General features: G+C 33.2%; 1 protein-coding gene across 3 annotated transcripts in view; it reads left to right on the top strand.

Annotated features, from left to right (window-relative positions):
* The window catches only part of LOC119836806, a 90,893-nt gene that overhangs the window by 7,701 nt on the left and 58,254 nt on the right, over nt 1–24,938 (top strand). For all 3 annotated transcript variants that reach the window (XM_038362277.1, XM_038362275.1, XM_038362276.1), the window contains exon 2: nt 12,082–12,099. The gene's annotated coding sequence lies outside the window, so the exon portion shown is untranslated. The remainder of the gene's footprint in view (nt 1–12,081; nt 12,100–24,938) is intronic.

Here is a 24,938-nt window from a genome sequence, read left to right as displayed (position 1 = left end):
CAAAATATAAAGTAGTAGGGATCTCTTAGTAAGCTTAAAAAGCTGTGTCAGAAGGATCCGCTCTTCCATAACTTAGTGTTTTAAATAGGTATATTATATGATATTTTAATACTTCGTTTATAACTAGGTATTAAAAACTCAAGTGTGGTGTGTACGCTTGTGTGCATGAGTGTTAGTGTGTGTGTGTCTGTGTGTGTAATTACACACACTAACACAATGTGTACAATTTAGTGTATGTATATTAGGTTTGGGTGTGAGTTTGTGATTGAACGGAATAAATAATAGTTTTAAAATTTGACAAACAGCTGTGGTGATGAAGTATGAAGCATTCAAGCAAACCCGGGAGTAAAACCAGCTATCATAACTTGCACATTGAGAATGCAAGCTAGATCATAAATAATTTGATGCATAGGACATCTGCGAGCATCATGACAGACGGTGTATGGCAAAAAATAAATTACTTTTTTATACAATACCTGGTTTAATAACCTCTGTCTGCGGAAGGTTCTAGATATTAGAACTTATGTAGTACTGGACGCTCGTCCCGGCTCCGCCCGGGTGCCAAGATTCCTGTTTTATCCGAAGGGAGCATTTAATCGGAATTAAAAGTATCCTATCACCCAAGTCAACGCACCCTCTATCCGTATACCAAGTTTCATCAAAATCCATTCAGTAGTTTCAGCGTGAGTTTCAACAGATATTCAAACAAACAAACTTTCCAACGCGATTTATTCATTATATTATTATTGTCTCCCCGTGACGACGCTCGCTGTAAAGGTTTCTAAACGTCGGGATAATAATATAATGAATAAATCGCGTTTAAAATCCGTTAAAAAGTTTTTAATTTCTAAATGTATAATACTCGCGTAAAATCAAATACAAGAAAGTACTATATTTAACATGTTAAGTATATTGTTGATTCATTACAATCTGAATAACCATGTTTTTGATCTAAAAATCTAAGATAAAAATCTGTATTAGGAAAACAATACAAAAACATACAGACAGACGGACAACAAAGCAATCTTATGAGGCTTCTGTTTATAGCCTTTTGAATTATGGTTGCCCTAAAAGAAAATTTCTTAGTAAAAATTTTCATTAATAAATTGTTACAAAGATTTCTTTAAAATTGTTTCTCTGTTAGCAACACACAAAAACAACTCAATCAAATTTCAACATAAATTCACTGCATTATACTAGTGGACAAAACTTATTTTTTCTATATTATTTGTATTTTTGATCCCAATACTAGTTAATACCCAAGAATAAATGTTTCTATCTTTCAAACAATTAGAAATACTACAAACAAAGATTTTAAATCCAATAAGAGACCTTTAAATAAACGACATACGGAATGTTATAATACTTAATTATTTCCTAATTGCTACCGCTAATGACCCATAGCTCATTAAAGGCAATTAGTGTCCTGCACGATTGATTATCCCGGATTCGAACCCGGGGACGAGTTTGTTAATAAAAAGACATGTCTGCAATGTGTGGGAAATTTATCGATGAATTTCTAAAGAGAATAAAATCTATACTAGAGAGGAAAGATTTGTTAGTACTACTATAATATTATAAATACTATAATCGTACTATAATATTATAAATGCGAAAGTTTAGCGACATCCTTACACATTTTGTGTGTTTGTTGCTCTTTCACGCAAAAACTGCTCAAGCAATTGCAATGAAATTTGGTATGTAGATAGCTGGACAACTGGCGCAGTTAGTTTATAATAATTTTGCACAAAAAATACTGGACCGATTTAAAAATTCTTTGACTATTAGAAATCTGCAACTTCACTGTGTGATATAGGCTATATATGTACCACGGGCGAGGCCGGGGCAAATTAAAAACAAATTACAACAGTTAAACGTTTTCAGTTTTTCTTTCTTTCTTTCAAAATTGGCGTCTAAAATTGGAATAATATAACCTAAAACATGATAAATATTACATTTATTTTGGTACATATTTGGTCACCGCCATCTGGAGGGAGGTACCACTCAAAATTCTCAAATGGGACTAAATGACAACCCTATCAAACACAAAAAGGATCACTTCATTCGGCTTAATCCCCACAGAGTTATCGTATAACAAATCCAAAAAAATAGTCGATTTGAACCACCTTCGTTTTAGAAGTCGGTTGAAAATATAACTAGGTTTTAATATGTCACTGTAGATCTAAGATAAGTTTAGTTAACGATAACATAGATTTAATACATACGTTGAAACTTAAGTTATAGATAAGTGTGTAGATAGGCTTAACATAAAACATATCTTGTACACTTAATAATGGATGAGCCATTAAAATAAATAAAAAACAAATTACAGCGTATAATTAAATAATAATTAGGAGCAAAAAACATAAAAAATAACGTGGGCGTTCCATCGATACAAATAGACATACAAATTGATTGATGTATCGAAATGGATGGGATGTAATGATCTCATTCGGCCTTAGCTATTGTTATTTTTTATTTTCCGAACGATGCTCGATAACCTGAGCAAACTACGGAGGATGTTTGGATGGACTTTATTGATTGATTATTTCGATAGATGTTTTATTATTTGCTAGATTATAAATAACGTATGTGTGTCTGCATGTATGGTCCCGTTATAACAAAGCGACTGGACAAAATTTTGATGAATTTTAATGAAATTATAAAAATTTCTGTAGGATGCTATAATTTATTAGTTAAATTGTTGCTTGTTTGTCCTTCTCTAACGTCGCAACGGAGTCATATTAAAAAGTGGTTTTTGTGTTTAGATACAGTTACCAAGATTGACAGTGGTATAGGCTACTTTTTACAACGGTAAAACATCTAATTTCTATGAATATTTCCTTTGAAGAAATTGTAAAATGTTGATTTTGATTTAGTCTTAAAACAATCATGATGTACCTACTTCGCCCCTTCTTTCATTTCAATAATTAAATAACATAGGAAAGCGCTGTGCAAAAAAAAGCAGACGTACATAAAAAAAAATCAATATGTTATTATCAAACGATAACAATATAATACACAAATATACAGACACACACACATATTAAATTTATAACATCCCTCTTTCTTGTAGGTTTCTAATTTCATCTACACTTCATATCTCCCCATTTTTTAGGTTATAAATCAAGCTATTAACAACTTATAAATTACTAGCGGTCCGCCCCGGGTTCGCCCGTGGTACATATATAGCCTTCGTCAATAAATAGGCTGTCAAACACTGAAAGAATTTTTCAAATCGGACCAGTAGTTCCTGATCAGCCTTCTGTTATATGACAGACCGAGACATTTTCCCCCAGTCCCCACTGGGAATCGAACCCCGGACCCCTCGGTTCTACGCTCACATGTTAACCACTGTACCAAGGAGGCGGTCAATAAATTATACAACAGTCATATATTTTGATGTTAGATATGATCAGATTCCACGGCTATGACGTCACAGCGTCTGCGAGTAAAAAAGATCTCGTCTTAAATGAATCTTAGACTTACTACATAGTATAAAGCTAAGACGCTTCCCGCGTCTATGTAACAGTATGATATTAGATCTTTAAAACTACACGACGCATTTTGATGGGTTTTTTTAATAGATAGTGTGATTCAAGAGGAAAGTTTATATGAAAAATAACATCTATTAAACTACTAGTAATTTAACGCGTGCGAGGCCGCGGGCAAAAGCTAGTCTATACTAATTTTTAGAAGCTGAAGAGTTTGTTTGTTTTAATTCACAAACTTTCGTATTTATAATATTAGTAGGATGTTTGTATGTAACCGACTCCTTTAGACTCGATCTCTCGTTGACGCTAGTAAATATACTAGCGTTTGCCGTGGCTTTCCACTGTCTTACAATCCTACTATAATCCTACTAATCCTACTAATATTATAAATGCGAAAGTTTGTAAGGATGTGTGTGTGTTTGTTGCTCTTCCACACAAAAACTACTGAACCGCTGGCAATGAAATTTGGTAAGTAGACAGCTGGACAACTGGAATAACATATAGGCAACTTTTTAACCCGATATTCCTACGGGATACAGACTTACGCGGGCAAAACCGCAGGGCGCAGCTAGTTAATTATAAATTTACAACGCCTCGTTTCTTGAAATCTAGTTAAACCAAACATTTAATAATCCTTCGTAATTATAGTTTAGTAAAAGATTGTTTCTAAGTATAATATTGACATAGGCTTAAATAAATTTGTGATGCGCTCGTGTATGTTTGTCTGTTTGTCAGCCATGTTTATCCCGTTATAGGGTATGTTAATATTTTAACAAAGTTGATGTATGCTGATGTTATATAGGGTAAAGATTTGTTTGAGTGTTTGGAATGTGTTCACATAAAAACTGCTGGACCGATTTAAGAATTCTTTCACGGTTAGAAAGCTACAACTTCACTGAGTGACATAGCCTATGTGAAAACAAGTATTATCGAAAGTAATTTACCTACATGAGTAAAAAGACAGTAATGACTTAAAAAAAAACAAGAAATATAAAAAAATACATTAAACACACCCAAATAAAACGCTAAAAGCACTCGCTTAAAGTTTTTATTTAAATAGTACAAATATACAAACAACTACAAATAATACAAACTAGCTGAAACCCGCGGCGTCACTCTCTTGTTAGGTAGTCGGGTAAAACGTAGCCAATGTGCTAATCCAGACTATAATCTATCCCTGCATCAAATTTCATACAGATATTACACTTTACCCATACATCCATCCATACATACTTACAAACTTTCGCGTTTAAAATTAGTAGGATTTTGTTACCTTGTAATTTGTATGCATAGAAGATTACGACACGTAAAGAAATTTATCAACGACAAAAGACACAAAACAAAGCATGTTAAGTTGTACAAAGAAAGAAAAGAATACTTTCCAACTGGATAATGATGCACGCTATTTTAACCTTTATTCCATTGGTGTAAGGCATATTATCATGCGTACAGTTTAATATGAAATGCACACAATTTCTCTTGGACTACCATTTATGGGAAATGGTTGATTCTTTTGACCCGACTTTTAACTATTACTTAAGCTCAAAAATTTGAGGTTAAAATCTTATCATATTCAAAGCGACAAGTGATATATTAAAATAAAATAAAAAGATTTTAGATAATTATTTTTATCAAAAAACTGAACCACCTTCAAATTGTCAGAAATAGACAAATTATATGGTACCACACAGAACGAATCAGCTTTCAAATACGAAAAATAATCATCAAATTCGGTTCATCCATTTCACTTTTGAGTAACATAAAAATACAGTCGATTTGAGATTTCCTTTTTGTGAAATCGGTTTACGATATAAAATTTAATTACAACACTATTTCAAATTTTAATAAAACGTATTTATCTATTTCATTTCTAGGATTTATTTGTATACAGCATAATAACGTGTTTTAAATAAAAAATAAAATAATTAATAATTTATGAAACATTGAAACAACTATGTATTGCAAAAAACCCCATCAAATTCAGTTGCGTAGTTTTAAAGATTTAAGCATACAAAGGGACATAGGGACAGAGAAAGCGACTTTGTTTTATACTATGCATAAAATATCTATTACTAGCTTTTGCCGGCGGCTTCACACGCAATAAATTCGGAGTAAAAACCATTTCCACCATTTTTTCTATGTTATTATACATGCAAAACATCCCCTTAAGTCACTGTATCTATTAAAAAAAACACATCAAAATATGTTGCGTATTTAAGGGTCCAAGCATGAACACAGGCGAAAAGCGACTTTGTTTTATACCATGTAGTGATTTATTAAGAGAAAACTCCAACTACAACCTCATGCGAATTATTTGTCGAAAAAAAAAAAAAAAAAACACCAATCGAATTGATAACATGGCAACAAATTGAATTTAGAACCTTTTTAAATCCGTGAGACCATTATACACACCCAGGTTACCTATAATTTAATTACTAGACAATTTTAGACCTTCAAAACACTGAGCTATGTGTGTAATGGCCAATTATTGCATTAGATGTGGTTTTCACAACGATTTACAGCAAATCAATGTGTTCTTTGACCTCAAGTTATGTTATATAACTTAAATAACTCGAGTTTTGAAGGTAATAACTTTAGAAGAAAATATTTTTATAATTGTTTAATTTAAAAACGATATTAATTATAATAGTAAAAACGGAATGTGTTAAAAGTTCCTTACGTGTAGGTATCTATGACCGTTTATTCGTATAATCCGTCTATAGTACCTATTACAGGTCCTAAATGGATGTATTGATGTGGATGTTTTTCTCTTAACGGAAAGTCTTGTTAAAAACCAATAACCAAATACAAAAGTCGGTAAATATGCTGGAAATTGCATGATAATTCAAAAACAAATATTATTTACCATCTATAAACTATAAAAAAAATATATTTACGCAATTCAATATATAAAACTGTATTGTAAACACAAAAAATATGCTCGTTAAAGGCAGTAATTAAATAAAGTATCGTATATATTAATTATTATATATAAAAACATAACTACCGTAGAGTAAAAAATACGTAATTCACTAAGATGCGTAAATACTTCCTATCTTATTGAATCGTGATGTTGAATAATGAATTAACTTATAAAAACTATTGAACTAGGAATTTAGATAAATATTCATAATCTCTATTTCCCTACTAATAGTATAAATGCGAAAATAATCCTGCCTGTCTGCCTGTCTTTCCCTTCTTAACACATAAATCACTGATTCCGTACAGCGATAATTTGAGACTCAAGAAAGGATACGAAAAAGTGAAGTCCCGTGTCCCGTAGTGGGGTACAGGGCAGTTTATATACATCTGTTTCACTGATCAATTTTCTTTATAGACAAGAAGGTGATCAGTTTTTCAGTTTTGTGCCATACCAGACCGAGGCATTATTTGTGTCCGCACCGGGAATCGAACCCAGGAATATTATTCTACAAGCAACGGAGTAAAATAGTTATTTATTTATAGTCTAGTAACATTTTTAATGAATCTAGTTTAAGTCTAAGTTAGGATGTGTACTGGCTGAGACGGTAAAAAGTGTATCTATTATATATATCACTAGCTTTTGCCCGCGGCTTCGCACGCTTTAAATTCGGAGTAATTTGATGTTATCATACATATAAACCTACCACTATCTATTAAAAGAAACCCCATCAAAATCCGTTGCGTAGTTGTAAATATTTAAGCATACATAGGGACATAGGGACAGAGAAAGCGACTTTGTTTTATACTATGTATTCTTACTAGGATCGCCAGTAATATATCCTTACACATAGTCTGTATAAGAGCATGTGAGGTAATTTAGTTAATCCTATCAAAAAGCGTGTTATTTGGTTTAACATTTATTTCTCTCTACCAGTTTCATAAAACATAATGTGTTTATACGTGACGCATCTATAAAACTTTATTCTCCATCATTGAATCATCAACGATTCACTTGAAAATTAACAATATTTTTTGCTGATTTCCTACTACATTAGTATTAAAATTCGTGATGAACTTATAACTCGTAAATATAATACATGATTGCAACAATTTCCGGATGACGTCACTAAGATTTCTACTATGTTTCATATATTTTTTAAATCATATACTTTGTATAGAAGTATATTATGTCTATTAGACTATAATTTATTCTTTATGATAAAATTATTCTTAATCAGATATGAACCATCTTACACTGAGTTTAATGTCACAACTTGTGCAAAAAATTATGCATTAATTTTTATTAATTTTAATTATCTGAGCCACCCTTTGATAACAAACACGGTTAAAAATGTCTTAGCATACTTTGTATCAGGATCAGCTATGTTTTACATCCATAAAAAACGTATACAACTACTAAACGATTCATTTAGAGAATATCTCATAAATTAAGCATAGTCTATTTACAATTATAAAGTCGTAGCTTCAATATAGAAGCTGATATCTTCAGGGTTTCAGATATCTTCGAAATTGCTTCCTTTTGCAAAACAAATGCGAGACACGAAGTGAAAACTTTAGAAGAAGCACAATCAAATCATTCTTTTCACTTATGTATGTATATATGCCATTATATACTCAACATGTATGAGTATACCACATGTATAAAGCCCATGTAAATATGTAAGTTCCAATCCTACCATCTATTTAAAGCTTCAATACATACGTATAATGTAAATTGTCTAATAACGTTTTTGCGAAAAAATGTCCCAAGTTAAAAAAAAAATTTATAGCATTTTCGTTAAAAATTCACCAAGTTCAAACTCATCGTGATCAAATGAAGCGTGTTTAACATAACCTTAAATTGCGTGACTAATTATTCGGTTATAGGAAGTAGTTATCGTGGTGATATCATCTTAAGGATTGTGGAAGCAAAAAAACATTGAAATTTTTTTTAAGACAGCGGGTAACTCAGCTGGTGGTACGACTGATGGTAAGTTATCACCACCGCCCATGAACATTGGCCATTGAGATGCATTGAGAGACACTGCCTCTGCGAATGCCCAGTTTTAAGAGGTAAGGGATGAGGAGAGGATTAATGACTGGAAAGAAGGAATAGACTGGAGAGGGTTATGAAAAGGAAACAGGCCTTCGGCTCCCCAACTCACCGTACGAAACACAGTGGCATGCTGAAATGATACGAGCCTCTGGCTGTCCCATTTAATAGCAAGCTACTATTTCACGCCGGTTTTTTGTGGGGTTGTGGTGCTTCCCCGGTGCGAGCTGGCCCAATTCGTGCCGAAGCGTGCTCGACTCCCACATTAAATCTACATTGTAAGCACCCTAAAAAAACATCTCTTTGGTAAAGTAGTTAATATACGTATGTAGAACTAAGGGGCTATAGTTTCTCTCAATATAATCCTACTAATACTATAAACGCGAAAGTTTGTAAGTATGGATGGATGTATGGATGTTTGTTACTCTTTCGAAAACGACTTATCGTATTTGTATGAGATTTGGTACAGAGATAGATTATAGTCTGGATTAGCACATAGGCAACTTTTTACCCGGATACCTTTTTACGCGAGTGACGCCGCGGGTTTTAACAAGTAGTGTATAGTATATGTAAGTATAGCAAATATAACTTTTCGTTTCCCGTTTCCTTTTCCTCACCCATCCCAGTTCATTCCTTCTTTCCAGTTGTTAATCCATTCCTTTTCCCTTACCCCAAAAAAGCGGGCAGCGCATTCGCAGAGGCCCTACCTTTGCGAATGTTCATGGGCGGTGGTGATCGCTTACCATCAGGCGAACCACCAGCTCAGTTGCCCGCTATGACATAAAAAAAACAAAAAAAAAACTGATATGAAATCCTCTTAATTATTTTGATAATCAATTCAAAATAACGAATCGTTAATTAATTCGTGACCAGAATCGCACTTGACCGATTTCACCAAACCGCTCATTGGTCCACCCCGCATTCTAAATTCAGATTGGCCAATCGGAAACCGGACAAATCGGTTTGTCCCAAACACACATCCATGTCATTAGAGATTACATCTATTGCGAAAACTATTGTTCTTTAAGGTTATCTAAGTGAACTTTATTTGATAGATTATTGATTAATGTTTATATTGAAAATAACCAGTTGACATTGACCTGCCGGCTGTATCGGATCGTGTGTGTGATAGGGATCAAGTTATTCTGGATGTGCGTAGACTTATATATGCAACAACCACAGTTAATAGAAAGAACAGTATATATTTAGTATAGATAATATATTTACCTACGCATCGTTGAAGCAATAGAGTAGTTACTTTTTCGATATTGAATGTTTGTTATTCTGTGTTTCATCATCATCAGCAGATACAAGTCCCCACTGCTGGGACACGGGCGTCGTATGAGGGTTCAGGTCATAATCCACCACTGGCCAAGTGCGGGTTGGCAGATGTCACATGTGGTCGAACTTTTGATTCTTGGACATGTCGGTTTCCTCACGATGTTTTCCTTCACCGTTTTAAGCAGTGGTGATGTTGTCCACTTGTACATGTGTATTGTGATTATTATTTTTAACAAAAAACGGTACCGCTAAAGAATTGTGAAATTCGGTTCATCCAGTAAATAGTTACGAGTTGACAAACATAATTTAAAAAAGGAGTTAAATTATGAACCTCCCCCTTTTAATAATAAGTAATAAGTATAGTAAGGGCAAAATTGTTTCATATTGCGGTGTATTACACGTATGAAATAAATCAAATTCTGTTTAGATCCAGTTTATTTTAGTTACATATAATATTACATAGATATATCGCTACTGGATATTCTTTTTATTCATATTTTTGCCCTATTATCTTCATCTGTTTGTAGGTTTGTATGTAAGCGATTAGTCAGAGTCGGTTTTGACGCACTTTAAATAGACCAATTTAGTTCAAGCTTTGTACAATTATTGCGGATTTAGAGTAGTATCACCAGGCTCAAATAATTTCTATACGTAAGTAAAGCAAAGCAAAAGGCCACACTTAATTTTAAAATAAATAATAAAAGACAAATACCTAAGTTACAGGATCATTATGTGAATTCCAGTGAACTCATTATGATAACACCGTGGACATCCAAGAAGGAACGTATCAACATGAACAATATGCCCATTTAGTGGACAATGCGTAATTGATTAAACAAAGGGATATTGATTTAATGGTTATACGGTATCAAACCACCACTAGACCACCAGGCAGGAGGATATCTCAGATATATAAGCAATTCACAAGTGAACTCATCATTCTCGCACCAGCTCTCTATAGTTAAGGTCGTAGATTAAGTAAAAATTGTAATTTATTTAAATAAATTATTTTTTTAAAAGTAATCTCGACCGAGTTATTTTTACTCGTATACTCTGTATAAGAGCAAGTCAAATAATTTAGCTGAATCTGTCTTTAAAGCGTATTATTTAGTTTTTTTTTTACTTTATCAGACTTAAACTTCTTTCCGTCTCCCTTTTTTCATATCTAAAGCGTGTTATTTAGTTTCCCCCCCTTTTTTCATGTAAAAATACATATACAGTTCTATTTTCAATCACTTTATCTATTAAAAAACTCCATCAAAATCTGTTGCGTTATTGTAAAGATCTAAGCATACAGATACATACAGCGGAAAGCGACTTTGTTTAATACTATCTAATAATAAATTTTATTTGTTATTTACCGCTTGTCTTGATTTATGCTTAGCTTATATTTTTATCCCGGAATAAAAATATAACTTTCCAATGGCAAAAGTCTTTTCTAATCGGTCCCATAGATCTGAGAGTATCCACTACCTACCTGACGATCTTTATATAATGTAATACCTTCCTAATAACCTGTGAATCACAATAAATCATTTTGAATTTGAATTTGAATTTGAATTTGAATTTGACGAATAAATAAACCAATTTATAATATTAGATATGTAATTAATATTTTTATCATTGTTTAGTAAGGGTCGCATCCAGTAATTTAATTCATTGTTAAATAGCCACGTGCTTATAACTAGGACACCTTCACTTTCGGAACAAACTAGTTCCTTCACCCGTCGTTGCTCGCCCGGCTTTCGCTGTACGTGTTCTAGAGAATTCTTTGTTAGGCACTTTCACTATAACTTACATGCGTCCTTCAAAATTTGTTACGCCCACTGACATAAAACCTACATCCTAACTAGATGGAGTTAAATAAATGGTAATACGCTTTTTAACCGACTTTTAAAGAGGTTGGTTATCAATTCGACTGCTTTGCTGCGGTGGTTACCTCATATCTTTTGAATGGGTGAACCGATTTTGAAAATTTTTCAAAACAAGCAAAAACTGTGTAATAAAAAAATCTTAAAATTAAGTTTATCAAATCCGTCATTCCGCCATTTTTGGTTGGTAATAAGGTTCACAACAACTTATTCTGCTGCCTAAGTATTCGTATCAATAAACTCCATTGCTATTTATTATTAAGTTGAAAGAATGATTGTTGTAGGAACCCCGTAGCAAAAACAACTGAACCGATCTGTATGAAATTTGTCATAGTCAGAAATAATGCTTGTTTCCAGATATACCACGCTATTGAAACCGATTTTAATTAATATAAAATTAGGATCTTAAGTATAAATATTTGAGTTATCCATATTAATAATTTACATATTATTGTTACAGATACATTGGTGATTAAAGGTATGTTTTTATATTGTTAATTACTAGCTATTCGCCCCGGCTTCGCCCGTGGCACATTTCTAAAAAGCATCCTATACCTACCACTAGGGAATTGGTGAAAGAAATTTTAAAATCGGACCAGTAGTTTCGGAGCCTTTCGGGTACAAACAAACAAAAAAACTTTTCCTCTTTATTACATTAGTATAGACTATATTGCTATAGCTAAAAAGAATCAACAGATAAACTCAAACGTAAAATGCTCTTCTTAGTTTACTTGTAGGTTTTGTATGTAACGAATCCTCTTAGACTCGATTTTGACCCACTTTAAACGGACAGACTTCATTAAAACCTTTCCCACTTATTATTCTGAATATTATGACGTATTATGTTAAAGATAAAGTGAGACAATATAAAAAGAAATAAACATTTATTTAGTAGATTCTTTCATTAAAACATTACCACTGCTCGAAACGGTGAAGGAAAACATCGTGAGGAAACCGGCATGTCCGAGAATCAAAAAGCTCGACGACATGTGACATCTGCCAACCCGCACTTGGCCAGCGTGGATTATGGTATAAGCACACCTGAACCATCATAGGAGGCCTGTGTCCCAGCAGTGGGAACACGTGTGGGCTGATGATGATGATAATTAAAACGCATTTTTGTTTTTTTTAGTTAATTCGACCTTGATAAGTGTAAAAGTTTGAATTAAATCTGTCCGTTTAAAGTGGGTCAAAAACAAATTACAAACAAACATACAGGTAAAGCTAAAATAAATAAAATATAATAGTTTAAAAAAACTATAAAACACGCTTTAACAAAAATCATATTTTGCAAATTGAAAACTGGAATAATTTTATCAAATTAGTGTATTGTCATCGGTCCTCAATAAATCTACAAAGTTTGAACGAAATCTGGCCGTTTAAAGTGGGTCAAAATCGCGCCCAAAGAAGTCAGTTACAAACAAACAAACATACAAACAAACAAACATACAGGTGAAGCTAATAAAAAGCGTGTAAAAAGCGTGCTAATAAAAAAACACGATTTAAAACCGTTTTATTCAACAGGGTGTTGTAATATCCTTGAATGGGAAGCATGAATTATTAATATCACCTTTCAATGCTATTGTAACCAAATATAACGTGAGTTTGATTGACTTATGTATGTAATATTTAATTCACACCTATTGTTAAGGCACCGTTAAAAGCATTAATATTTATAGTAATCTGTACTCAAACTCAACCGTTTTATACTCTGTGAAGTTGTAGATTATAAATAGTGAAAGAATTTTTTAAAATTGGTCCAGTGGTTTTTGCGTGAAAACGTTACAAACATGCAAAAGTTTGATATTTATAATATTAGTGTAGATATATAATAACAGAAATATGTGGTGACTTGGAATTAAATCGAAAAGTCGGAGGTTCGAACTCAGGCGAGTTTACTGGAAATAAATTGTTTTATCAATTTATCTACGCGTGTGGATAACATCACCACTGCTTAAAACGGTGAAGGAAAACATCGTGAGGAAACCGGCATGTCCAAGAATCAAAAGTTTGACGACATGTGACATCTGCCAACCCGCACTTGGCCAGCGTGGTGGATAACCCAGGTGGTTAATGTTGATGACAAAATATAGGGTATATTTTTTCACGTTTTTATATTTTCATATGACAAGCGACAGAAGTAGTGGGCTAAAGCTAGCTATTACATTAGCGATAACATTTTTGTCTATGTGTGCTACCTACACTTTCCCACATGAATTGCTGGAGAGTTTTGGATAAATTTTGACGTGACAACGTCTTAAATTAGGTTGCGGCTCGGAGTCACTCATGAAAAAGTGTAACGCCCGGTAACGTTACGATGAGTCACCGAACTATGATCGGTCCGCCGCGCGCGCAGCACTAGAGAATTAGGCGCATTGAATCGGCGCGTGCTTGTGTCTCTGTCTCTGTCTTTTTAGTAAACAAAATATATTTTCTATAGTTAAAATTTGTGCAATTCTTATTTTCTTTCAATTCCTTGTTCCTATTGTGCAATTTAATAATATTCATATCAATAAATATTCTACCGAGAAAAAGACGTTGTCACGTAAAATCTTCTCCCGTAAAACCGACTTTACAGGCAACCATTTTTTTGATTGATAAAAAATAAACTGTGTTCCTTATTGAATCTACTTCTATTTATACGTAATGGTAAGGCGTGATAGTGTAACAGACATATAGATTTTCGCTTGCGTAAGTATATACATTAAATACTACTGAACCTATTTATTGTAAGGTAGCAATTACATGTTATAACTATCTCGATCATCTAATTATCTCGATTTCATATCTATAATTATACAAATTAAGTTTAACTCCGTTTAACTCCCATTATAACTAAAACATAATGATATAAACCATTGAGGTTAAGGACAGTTTATTGTTTGATTTTTGAATGAAGAAATAACATGAAAAATTATTCATTGTACACCATAAAAACTACACTTATACGTGACAACAGTTAATTTAAAATGTACAAAGGGCGGTCTTATCGCTATAAGCGATCAGTCCCAGACAACCCGGAAGAGAGGATAAAAAGTAAGGTGGTGGTGCAATACAATATTTGATTTAAAGTTGTTACAAATAATAAGAATATGATGTATATTATAAATATTTGATATATATTAACTTAAAAATCGATCTTAAACTCAAACTCAAATTTAAGCAACTCATACAAGAACCACCGGATTTATCAGAACAGTATACACTCAATGTTAATCCACGTGTTTCAAAATATTATGTATCGGATAAACCAATTTAGATAAAGTTTTGTATAAAATACAGTCGCGATAATTCTTGACCATGTATCGAGAAAGTACCTAATAACAGTATAAATCGCTTTTATTCAATAATAAATCAATTATATATACAATTTATAAAATTTTATAATTTATATTGGAGATATTAAATCTTATACTAGTTCAAGTCGAAGCTTATGAAAGCTTACAAAAATGATACTGGAAGACAATGTCTAATGTCGAAAGGCGTCAAATGTGGGCGGCGTCTGAAATGCAAGATTTCTAACTGTGCTTGCAACAGCTGTTATATCAGACTGTTGTAGCGCAAGTTACACATACAGTGTTTTTTAAAAATACCCAGCTCATTCAAATTTAGTACATATTACGATTATTCATAAAATGACTTCACGAAGAGAACAGGTTTCACATCGATTTTGTGTTTATTACCTCACTAGTTGCAGCCCGCGGTTTCACCCGCTTAAGTCGTAACCCGTAAGAACATCGGGATAAAAAGTTGCCTATATGTTATTCCAATTGTTCAGCTATCTATCGATTCAGTAGTTTTTGCGTGAAAGAGCAACAAACACACACACACACACACACACACACACACACACACACACACACACACACACATCCTTAGAAACTTTCGCATTTATAATATTAGTAGGATAGGATAACTCTTTACTGGGAGGACCGATAATGATGATTCTTTTTTGTTCGAAAGCTGGTGCCTCCCGTGTGGTCCCATTTAAATGAAGTCTAGTTATGACATATTGAAGGCGGTTTCATTATTTTTTTTAAAATAATTATTTGTCACCACACTGACTTTGAAATTTTTCCTCTTCTTTTTTGTATATGAATTACATATAGCAGACAACAAACATTTATACTAATATAATAAACCTGAAAAGTTTGTTTGTTTGTACGCACTAAACTCAGGAACTATTGGTCCGATTTGAAAAATTCTTTCAGTGTTATATAGCCCATTTATTGAGGAAGACTATATATGTACTACGGGCGAATCCGGGGCGGAACGCTAGTTATTCGTAGGCACCTGCGTCGAAGCTGAAAGAGGCCCTGATAACCGGACTATGAAATGCCCTGAAGGTATTACACACACGAGATTCACTTATCAGCATCGTGATTATGGAAATTGTAAACGGATATTGTAGTTACCCTCAGCGATCTCCAGTTTGTGTTTTATTATTTATTACATTGAAAACCGGTAGCTCCGTAATGTAATAAGCAGATGCTTATAGCATTTGGCCGTTGTACTGCTCGTCGAATAAACAGACACATGAAACTATATTTAAAGGGAAATTAAGCTAATTCAAGCTTTATATACATGTAGGTATAGTGCCGTGGTGGCTCAGTGGTGAGAACCTCGGATTTAAATCGACAAGTCGGGGTTCGAGACCAGGCGAGCGTGCTGGAAATAAATTGATTTTTCTATTTATCTGCGCATGGGTAACATCACCACTGCTCAAAATGGTGAAGAAAAAACATCGTCAAGAAACCGACGTGTCCAAGAATGAAAAGTTCTACGACATGTGACATCTGCCAACTCGCACTTGGCCAGCGTGGTGGATTATGGCCTGAAACCTCATACGCCTGTGTCCCAGCAGTGGGCACGTGTATGGGCTGATGATGATGATGATGATGCATGTAGATTGCTTTGGCTATATCACTACATAGTCTAAAACAAAGTCGCTTTGCACCATCTGTGTGTCTGTTTGCTTAGATTTTTTAAATTACGCAACTGATATTGATTGGTTTTTATAGATAGAGTGATTCAAGAGGAAGGTTCATATGTATAATAACATCCATTAAGCTTCTCCGTATTAAACGCGTACGAAGCCGGGGGCTAAACCTAGTATCAAACTAAAAAAAAGTGTCACAAAGCACGTGCAATGTTAGTATGAGCAAAGATTTCAATGGAATTAAAATATTTTTTAACCAAATTTCTGACGAAAATATTTCAATTGACTTAACTCTCATTATCGATCTTTCTATCGCTACTTTTGATATAAAAGTAATGCGTATATGAACTTGTTATTTCAATTAGATTATTACTAGCTGCGCCCCGCGGTTTCACCCGCGTACAGTCCGTATCCCGTAGGAATATCGGGATAAAAATATGCATTTATGTTATTCCTGTTGTCCAGCTATCTACGTACCAAATTTCATTGCAATCGGTTCAGCAGCTTATGCGTGAAAGAGCAACAAACACACACATGTGTGACACCTTACAAACTTTCGCATTTATAATATTAGTAAAATATTATTTTATATATATTTAAATCTTCAATAGAAACTAGCGCAAGCATAACAACAAAGATTAAAATTGCATCACACGACATTTTTTCTAATCTTTCCCATATTGTCAACTTTGGCCCGTAAAGAGAGATTTAATCTCAATCCGTCCTCCTCTATCGCACGAGAAGTCGTATTTGCTATCTCCCAACCTCTCCTGTAAAACACTTCACCGAAAATACACTTTATGTAACATCTATTATGTATTAAAATCGCTTTGTTTTAGGATACATAAAAATGTATGACAAGCCATTAAGATAACTTAACATTGAATATCAATTACTATGTATTTTTAACTTCCGCCCGTGACATGGATTCTGATTTTTTGTTACGATTAGTCAGAAATAACTATCCTATTATTCACTCGTGCTAAAAAGAGAAAAAAAAATTATATAACTTTGGGATACTGTAGCTTTCAATTTATAATAGAAATTTCATATTCGGTTCACTAATTTTTGATATAAATAAAGAATAATGTCTCCTTATCGCTATAGAGCCAGTTCGTTCTGACATGATTACGTTAAATATTATGTAGGTTTTACTGATTATAATCGATTCAATGCAAAGCATTGATTAATTAGTTGCGGCTTATGATTATTTCAACCCTACTAATATTATAAAAGCGAAAGTTAGTAAGGACGTGTGTGTGTTTGTTGCTCTTTCACGCAAAAACTACTGAACCGATTGCAATGAAATTTGGTACGTAGACAGCTGGACAACTGGAATAACATATAGGTAACTTTTATCCCCATATTCCTACGGGATTCGGATTTACGCGGGTTAAACCGCGGGGCGCTGTAGTAATATTTAAATGTCATTTAATTTTAGAGAATTTCAGGATCTTAATAATATTATTTACAAACTTAAATGCCAAAGGACTTAGTGAAAATGTTTTATATGTGGTAGAGAAAAAGTAGTCCCATAAAAACTATGCTTATAAAAGAACCAAGTATTCCAACATACCATATCGGTTATTAATTCATTCAGTCAAGACATACTGACTTAAGTTATCAGCCTAACATCATCCTGAAGACACCATGTCAATATCTATATATTTTTTTATGTTTTAAATAACAACATTTACTCGCCAATTGCCCTGTGACTTCTTTCTTTCTATTATTCTATACTTATACTATAAAGCTGAAGGGTTTCTTTGTTTGGTTAATCTCAGGAACTACTGGTTCGATTTTAAAGTTTTAAAGAGTTAGATAGCCCATTTATTGAGGAATGTTGTAGGCTGCATATGTACCACGGGCGAAGCTGGGACAGACCGCTAATAATGACCCCGAAGCCTCACGCTTAATTGAAGGTTTATTACGTAAATCAAACGTAGTGGTAGTAACTACGAGTGAAGCAGCGTGTAAAAACTAGCAAAATATACAAAACACGTGAGTTATACTGATTTTATAAAAAGTGTCACGCCGTACGCGTATATAATTGCGTCACCAGCAAACACTTTCGCCAGACAAAATGAAAAGTGGCCGATTTTACTTAGCCGTAACATTAGCCGCCATGACAATCGCCCGTGCTTCCATTGTCTTGGCGCTGGTGAAAGTTTATAATTGTTACATTATTGTCAATGTGGAAATGTCTGAAGTCAAAACGTACTTGTAGGTTATATATATATGTTATCTATGAAATTTCGGGGGTCGTGTTATGATCATAATCGATTAATAAGAATTTATTATATATGTTATAAAAAATGCTATTTTTCTTATGTATTATATTTATTTCTTGATGCACCCACAAAATATACTATTAATGTTAAAAGAAACGATCGTTATATTTTAACAAAAAACTTAACTTCAAGTTGTCACACCTGGATCAATTTTGCATGGGACCACACGGGAGGCATCGGCTTACATAAAAAGGATTAGTAAAATCAGTTCACCCAATACATAGATCTGATATGAAACACCAAAAATAGAGTCGAATTGAGATATTCATCCTTTTTAAACTCAATTAAAAACCAAACTAGTTCTAGATGGCAACACAAAAATACACTATTAAAGTATCGAAAAAGTAAACTAATTATACATGTCAATACTTGCAATGGGAATGAAAAAGAAAATTCAGCGTGTGACTTAGTATAGTAGAAGATTCCAGAGAAACTTGTAGAACGGCAACAAAATATATTAGAATCATATATACATCATCATCATCAGCCCATATATGTTCCCACTGCTGGGACACAGGCCTCCTATGAGGGCATTTATACATATAAGACATTTATTTATATTTATATTATTTATATATATTTGTATATATGATTATATTTATATATGTAATCATTTATATATATATTTATATTATATGGGGTCGTGAAAGCGTTATGAGACTTAAAAGAAAAAGGGTCGGGAGGTATAGGGGGGTTTTAAAGTTTAGTTCTTACTGATGCGGATTTTTAATTGTTGTATTGCTTCATTAATTAAAATCCATATACAGTTGAAACGATTATCTTAGACTCAAGAACCTTAAACAAAACATATAATCTTTCATATCTTAGGCGCTCATAAGCAATTAATATCACGTTTTAAAGCTTATATCTGTCAAGGTGACAGACATTCTGTCAAAATTGAATAGTACATGGATGTTTTAGGTACATGACATTATGCGACTTTATAGTTAAGAAAATTTATACAATATGTAATGTGGTTATTTGACCGTACTGAAATGGATTTTAGAGTAAAAAAATACACATGGTTTTTATAAATCGAATTAAAAAAAGTCAATCGTTTCCCTACTAATATTATAAATGCGAAAGTAACTGCATCTCTGTCCCTTCCTCACTGAATTGGATGATATTTGGTACAAAGATGTGTTTGAGACCCAAGAAATGATATAGAATATTTTTTATTCCGAAAATCTCAACTAAATGGGAACTATGTGGAAAAAACCTCGGACTGTCTATTTTTTCTTTGAGCACGCGGGAGAAGCCGCGGGCGGAATGCTAGTATCAATAATATACATACTTTACTGCCAATTATGACCCACGGCATCATAATTAAATTTAAAAGTCGCAAGTAGCAAGCCGTAAATCACAAGTCGCAATTCGCCAGTTGCAAGTCGCAAGAGGCAAGTCGCAAGTCGCAAGTTGCAAGTCGCACCATAAACAACCTCATTAAATAACAAATACCAGAGCCAATGACCGAGGTGTGGCTAGAATTAATTGATTTTTTATATAAATGCTTCGAGTGAACGGCGCAACAAGATCTTATAAACTAGATTATAATTTGTCCTAATATTGAGGCATGTTAGTTTTTGTGTCTTGTTAGAATAGTTTTTTCTTTTATCAAATCGTCTTTTATTATCAGACTATCCAATTATATATCATTCGCTTATCATCTCTATAAAATAATGCTTGTTCACTCTTAATTCGGGATGAATATTAATTAAAAATCATATATTATTCAGCAATAAATAGTTAATGAATTCGTTAAAAAGTTATTTAACTTAACACATGATTTGATATTAGTCATTGTAACAAACGAAACAATACCTAAAACGTATTATATTGATACAGACAGACAGTAGGATGTTGGAAATTACAAAATTATCTTGAACTTTTAACCGACTATAAAAATAAGATGCTATGAAAAATATGTTTTTGTAATATGTCTAAGTTTTTGTATGAAACGAGAAAACAGTTTGACTTATTTAATTACAAAAAGTTATTCAAGTTCTAGCTTAACGTATTAGGTCACGTTTTACGAACTTCGTTGAGAAAATCAAAATCATGTCCAATTTAAAGTATACCGTGAGAACAGCTGTATCCAAAGTGATGTAACGGACAATTATATAGTTGTAAAATAAAACGGTTACTTACTCAAACGCTTATGTAATGTTGACCTATCAACGGTACTAAGTTATAAGTTTGAGTTAATAGTGTAAGAGCCGGTGGAAAGAATTTATCTTACATTATTGGTGAAATAATTATTCTTATAAAAAAGAGTATTTTTAATTAATATATTTATACGTATTTTAATAATATTTAATGATAGCAGTGGTGGCTCAGTGGTGAGAACTTCAAACTTTAAAATTGATAAATATACCAACCCGCACTTGGCCAGAGTGGTGGATCATAGGAGGCCTGTGTCCCAGCAGTGGGAACATATATGGGCTGATGTTGATGATACGTGACTATTATATATATTTATAAACTATAATAAGCAACCATAAATTTAACTAATAACAGAGGACATTAAAATGCATTAATCTTATTTTCATTATAATCCATAAAAAACACATTAATTAACTTAATATATAAAACTATTCTTAATATATAAAATTTTAATACTTCTTTGCGGTATTGACTCTTAAGCCACACCACTTAGTCACGCTAAATCCATCTCTATTATCATTCACGCAGAACGCAGAATGGAGTACGTCTGTCCACATAATTATCTGTCTCATATCAAATTGGTTCCGTATTTATACCGCTCTATTATGGGTATGGATAGCAAAAAAATGCCTTTTTACAATTTTTTTTTCAAAATTTTAGAGATAATTCAAAAATTAATACGTAAAGAATTATCATGTATTTATTGTTTTTTTATTTATTGTGTTATTATTTTATCGAAAAAGATATATTTTTTCTCTTTTTATTAATCTCTTATATTATTTTATCTAGCTTATTAATAACAATAGATACTCGTATGTATAGAAGAACGATGAAAATAAAAAAATCCTACTAATATTATAAATGCGAAAGTTTGTAAGGGTGTGTGTATGTTTGTTGCTCTTTCACGCAAAAACTACCGAACCGATTGTAATGAAATTTCGTACATAGATAGCTGGACAACTGGAATAACTTAAAGGCAACTTTTTATCCCAATATTTCTACGGGATACGGACTTAAGCGGGTGAAACCGCGGGTCGCAGCTAGTTACATATAAAATACGATCGTTCTAAATCTTAAAGGGTTAGAAATATGAATGTGGAACGCACGTGATTGCACTCGAATGTAGCCAGGGAAATCGAGTTATTTACATAATACAAGTACTTCTTGTTAGCATTGTTGATTTTCTTGTGTTTTAGCACATTTCACGATATCGTGCCGATAAATAGTCCTCACGACCCTAACGGAAGGGCCACGATCCGTTATCGCACGATAACCTTGGGATCGTGTTATAATCAGCTTCCGAACGTTGTATTTATTAGCTCAAGTGGGATAGAAAGATCTGTTCTGAGCAATATATTGCAGTGTGTGGCGTACATTGCTGCTCAGATAGGGAATTAGTTCGCGAAACATAAATATGTTTGTTCAAATGAATAAGCTATGTATGTAAAAATTTAAGGAGATGAAATGAAGTCATATCCTCTGTGCTATAATAATGGGAATATCTGACTGTCTTCTATATTAGGAATATTTTTGTTTAAAAGGGATAGTAAAAAAAGTTAAGGGGAATGTTTTTGCTGACCGTACCCTATGATTAAAGTTCAATAAAACTGTAAACTGTGTGGTTTAATGAGATGATGTGACGCAATTTTTCTGTTGTCCGTACCGATTGATTAGTCGTTAGTTTTAGTAAGATACAATATACTTGTTTGGCATTAAAAACTATATTTCATGAATTTATTTATAATCTTTATACACATAATTTACTAAAACTTAGTAAAATATTCATTTTTACTGTTCTACGTACAGACAGCATAATAAGGAATAATAATTTAAACAAAGATAAAAAAAAAAATTAGATATGGTATCCCAGTAAAAGAGGTAAAAGCCATAGAGGTAAATTAAACCCTTAAAACAATCCTACATTACAACCCACTACCACGCGAAGCCTGGAGTTATAACCACACAACAAACAAACATATACGTTTCTTAATCATATATTAAGCTTTAAGTTGGAAGTTCACTTAACTATAAGCACATGTATTTAAGCTCTGTTTACATGAGCTGTGTATGTGGTTAGGGCCCGTTTACGTGCACCCACGGTATGGGTAAGGTATGTTTACATTAGTGCATGGTTAAGGTTGCCTGATTGCACATGGTTTTGTTTTACGGATCGATTATTGAATATTTTCCTGTTTACTATTTATCTAGATCATTTCTTCTCAAAGTGGACTATATAGCCCCTTGTGGGCGCTGACGGCCTAGAGGGAGGAAGGCGGTTAGAGGCCTAGAATTTTTTTTTATCCCGAAAGCAATGAAATATATTGAGACAGAGGGGACGCTCGTAGAAATAAATTTGTTAAAGTAAACCATAGATCTAGAATCTAGATCCTACTGGATGGCATGCTATTTGATCTAAGCTAGATAGTATTAACATTAGAATTATATTTAGAAGCCTGTTGGTTCTTACCTTTTGGGATATACTTTTTACTAATTTGAAAGAATAAAGAAAGAAATCAAGTTGATTTAACATCATTAATTCTAACAAACTAATAATAAGTGTTCCGTGGTTTAGGTGTAAAGAAGAGACAGACAGACAAGGTTGCTTTCGTATATATATATATTTATAATATTATACTAGCTGCGCCCCGCGGTTTCACTCGCGTGATTCCGTACCCCGTAGGAATATCGGGATAAAAAGTTGCCTATATGTTATTCCAGTTGTCCAGCTGTCTACGTACCAAATTTCATTGCAATCGATTCAGTAGTTTTTGCGTGAAAGAGCAACAAACACACACACATCCTTACAAACTTTCGCATTTATAATATTAGTAGGATTAGTACACAGGGACACACGCGAGAAGTGACTTTCCTTTATTCTATTTAGGGATTAAAACATAAAATAACACAGCTTTATCATCTGCCATCAGTGTTTAAAACTGATTTGACTGAAATAAACCGGAATGACCGACGAAAGCAATGAAAAGGTACGAAAAAAAGTTTATAAATTGACAGCGGAGTGACATTTTAATTAAATGTCAATTTTTTTTGTGTTTCGGTACATTGAGATTATCATTTCAGATATTTTTTTTTTTTTGGATTAAAAAAAGAGGAACTACAATATGTAATCCCAGATTGACTACACGTGTAAAAAAGCAGCTTTTTATGACATAGCGGGCAACTGAGCTGGTGGTTCGCCTGATGGTGAACGATCACCACCGCCCACTCACTCACAACACTCAAAGGCTGCTGCAAATACGTCACCAGCTTTTAAGGGATAAAGAATAAGGAATAGACGAACATCAGTTATGTAGATCCGACCTGCTAATGTCCTTATGATACTAGCTGCCCCGCGGTTTTACCTGCGTCAATCCCTATCCCGTAGGAATATCGGGATAAAAAGTTGCCTATATCCTATTCCTTCACATCCTTACAAACTTTCGCATTTATAATATTAATAGGATTACACATTATATTCAATATTTTTCGATGCATAACAAATAATGTCCAATACTATCCTATTCTACTAATATTATAAATGCGAAAGTTTGTAAGGGTGTGTGTGTGTTTGTTGCTCTTTAACGCAAAATCTACTGAACCAATTGCAATGAAATTTGGTACATAGACAGCTGGACACCTGCAATAACAAACCTGCAAATAAACATATGGGCAACTTTTTATCCCGGTATTCCTACGGGATACGGACTTACTCGGATTACGGATGAAACCGCACTGCGCAGCTAGTGTTTCATATTACTAAATCTGAAAAATCGTAATCACGTCCAAATATTGTCTGGTAGGGATCGCTTATAAGCGATGAGGCCGCCTATTTGTTATGGTAAATGTTTCTCTCTCTTTTATTTCTTTTTATGTGTTTGTGTGTGTTAAATCAAGTTTTTTTCTCCTACACTTAGAAAGCTGTATCTC

Source organism: Zerene cesonia, chromosome 25, assembly GCF_012273895.1.
Source record: "Zerene cesonia ecotype Mississippi chromosome 25, Zerene_cesonia_1.1, whole genome shotgun sequence".
NCBI lineage: Eukaryota > Metazoa > Arthropoda > Insecta > Lepidoptera > Pieridae > Zerene > Zerene cesonia.
This window is presented reverse-complemented; position numbering and strand designations above follow the sequence as displayed.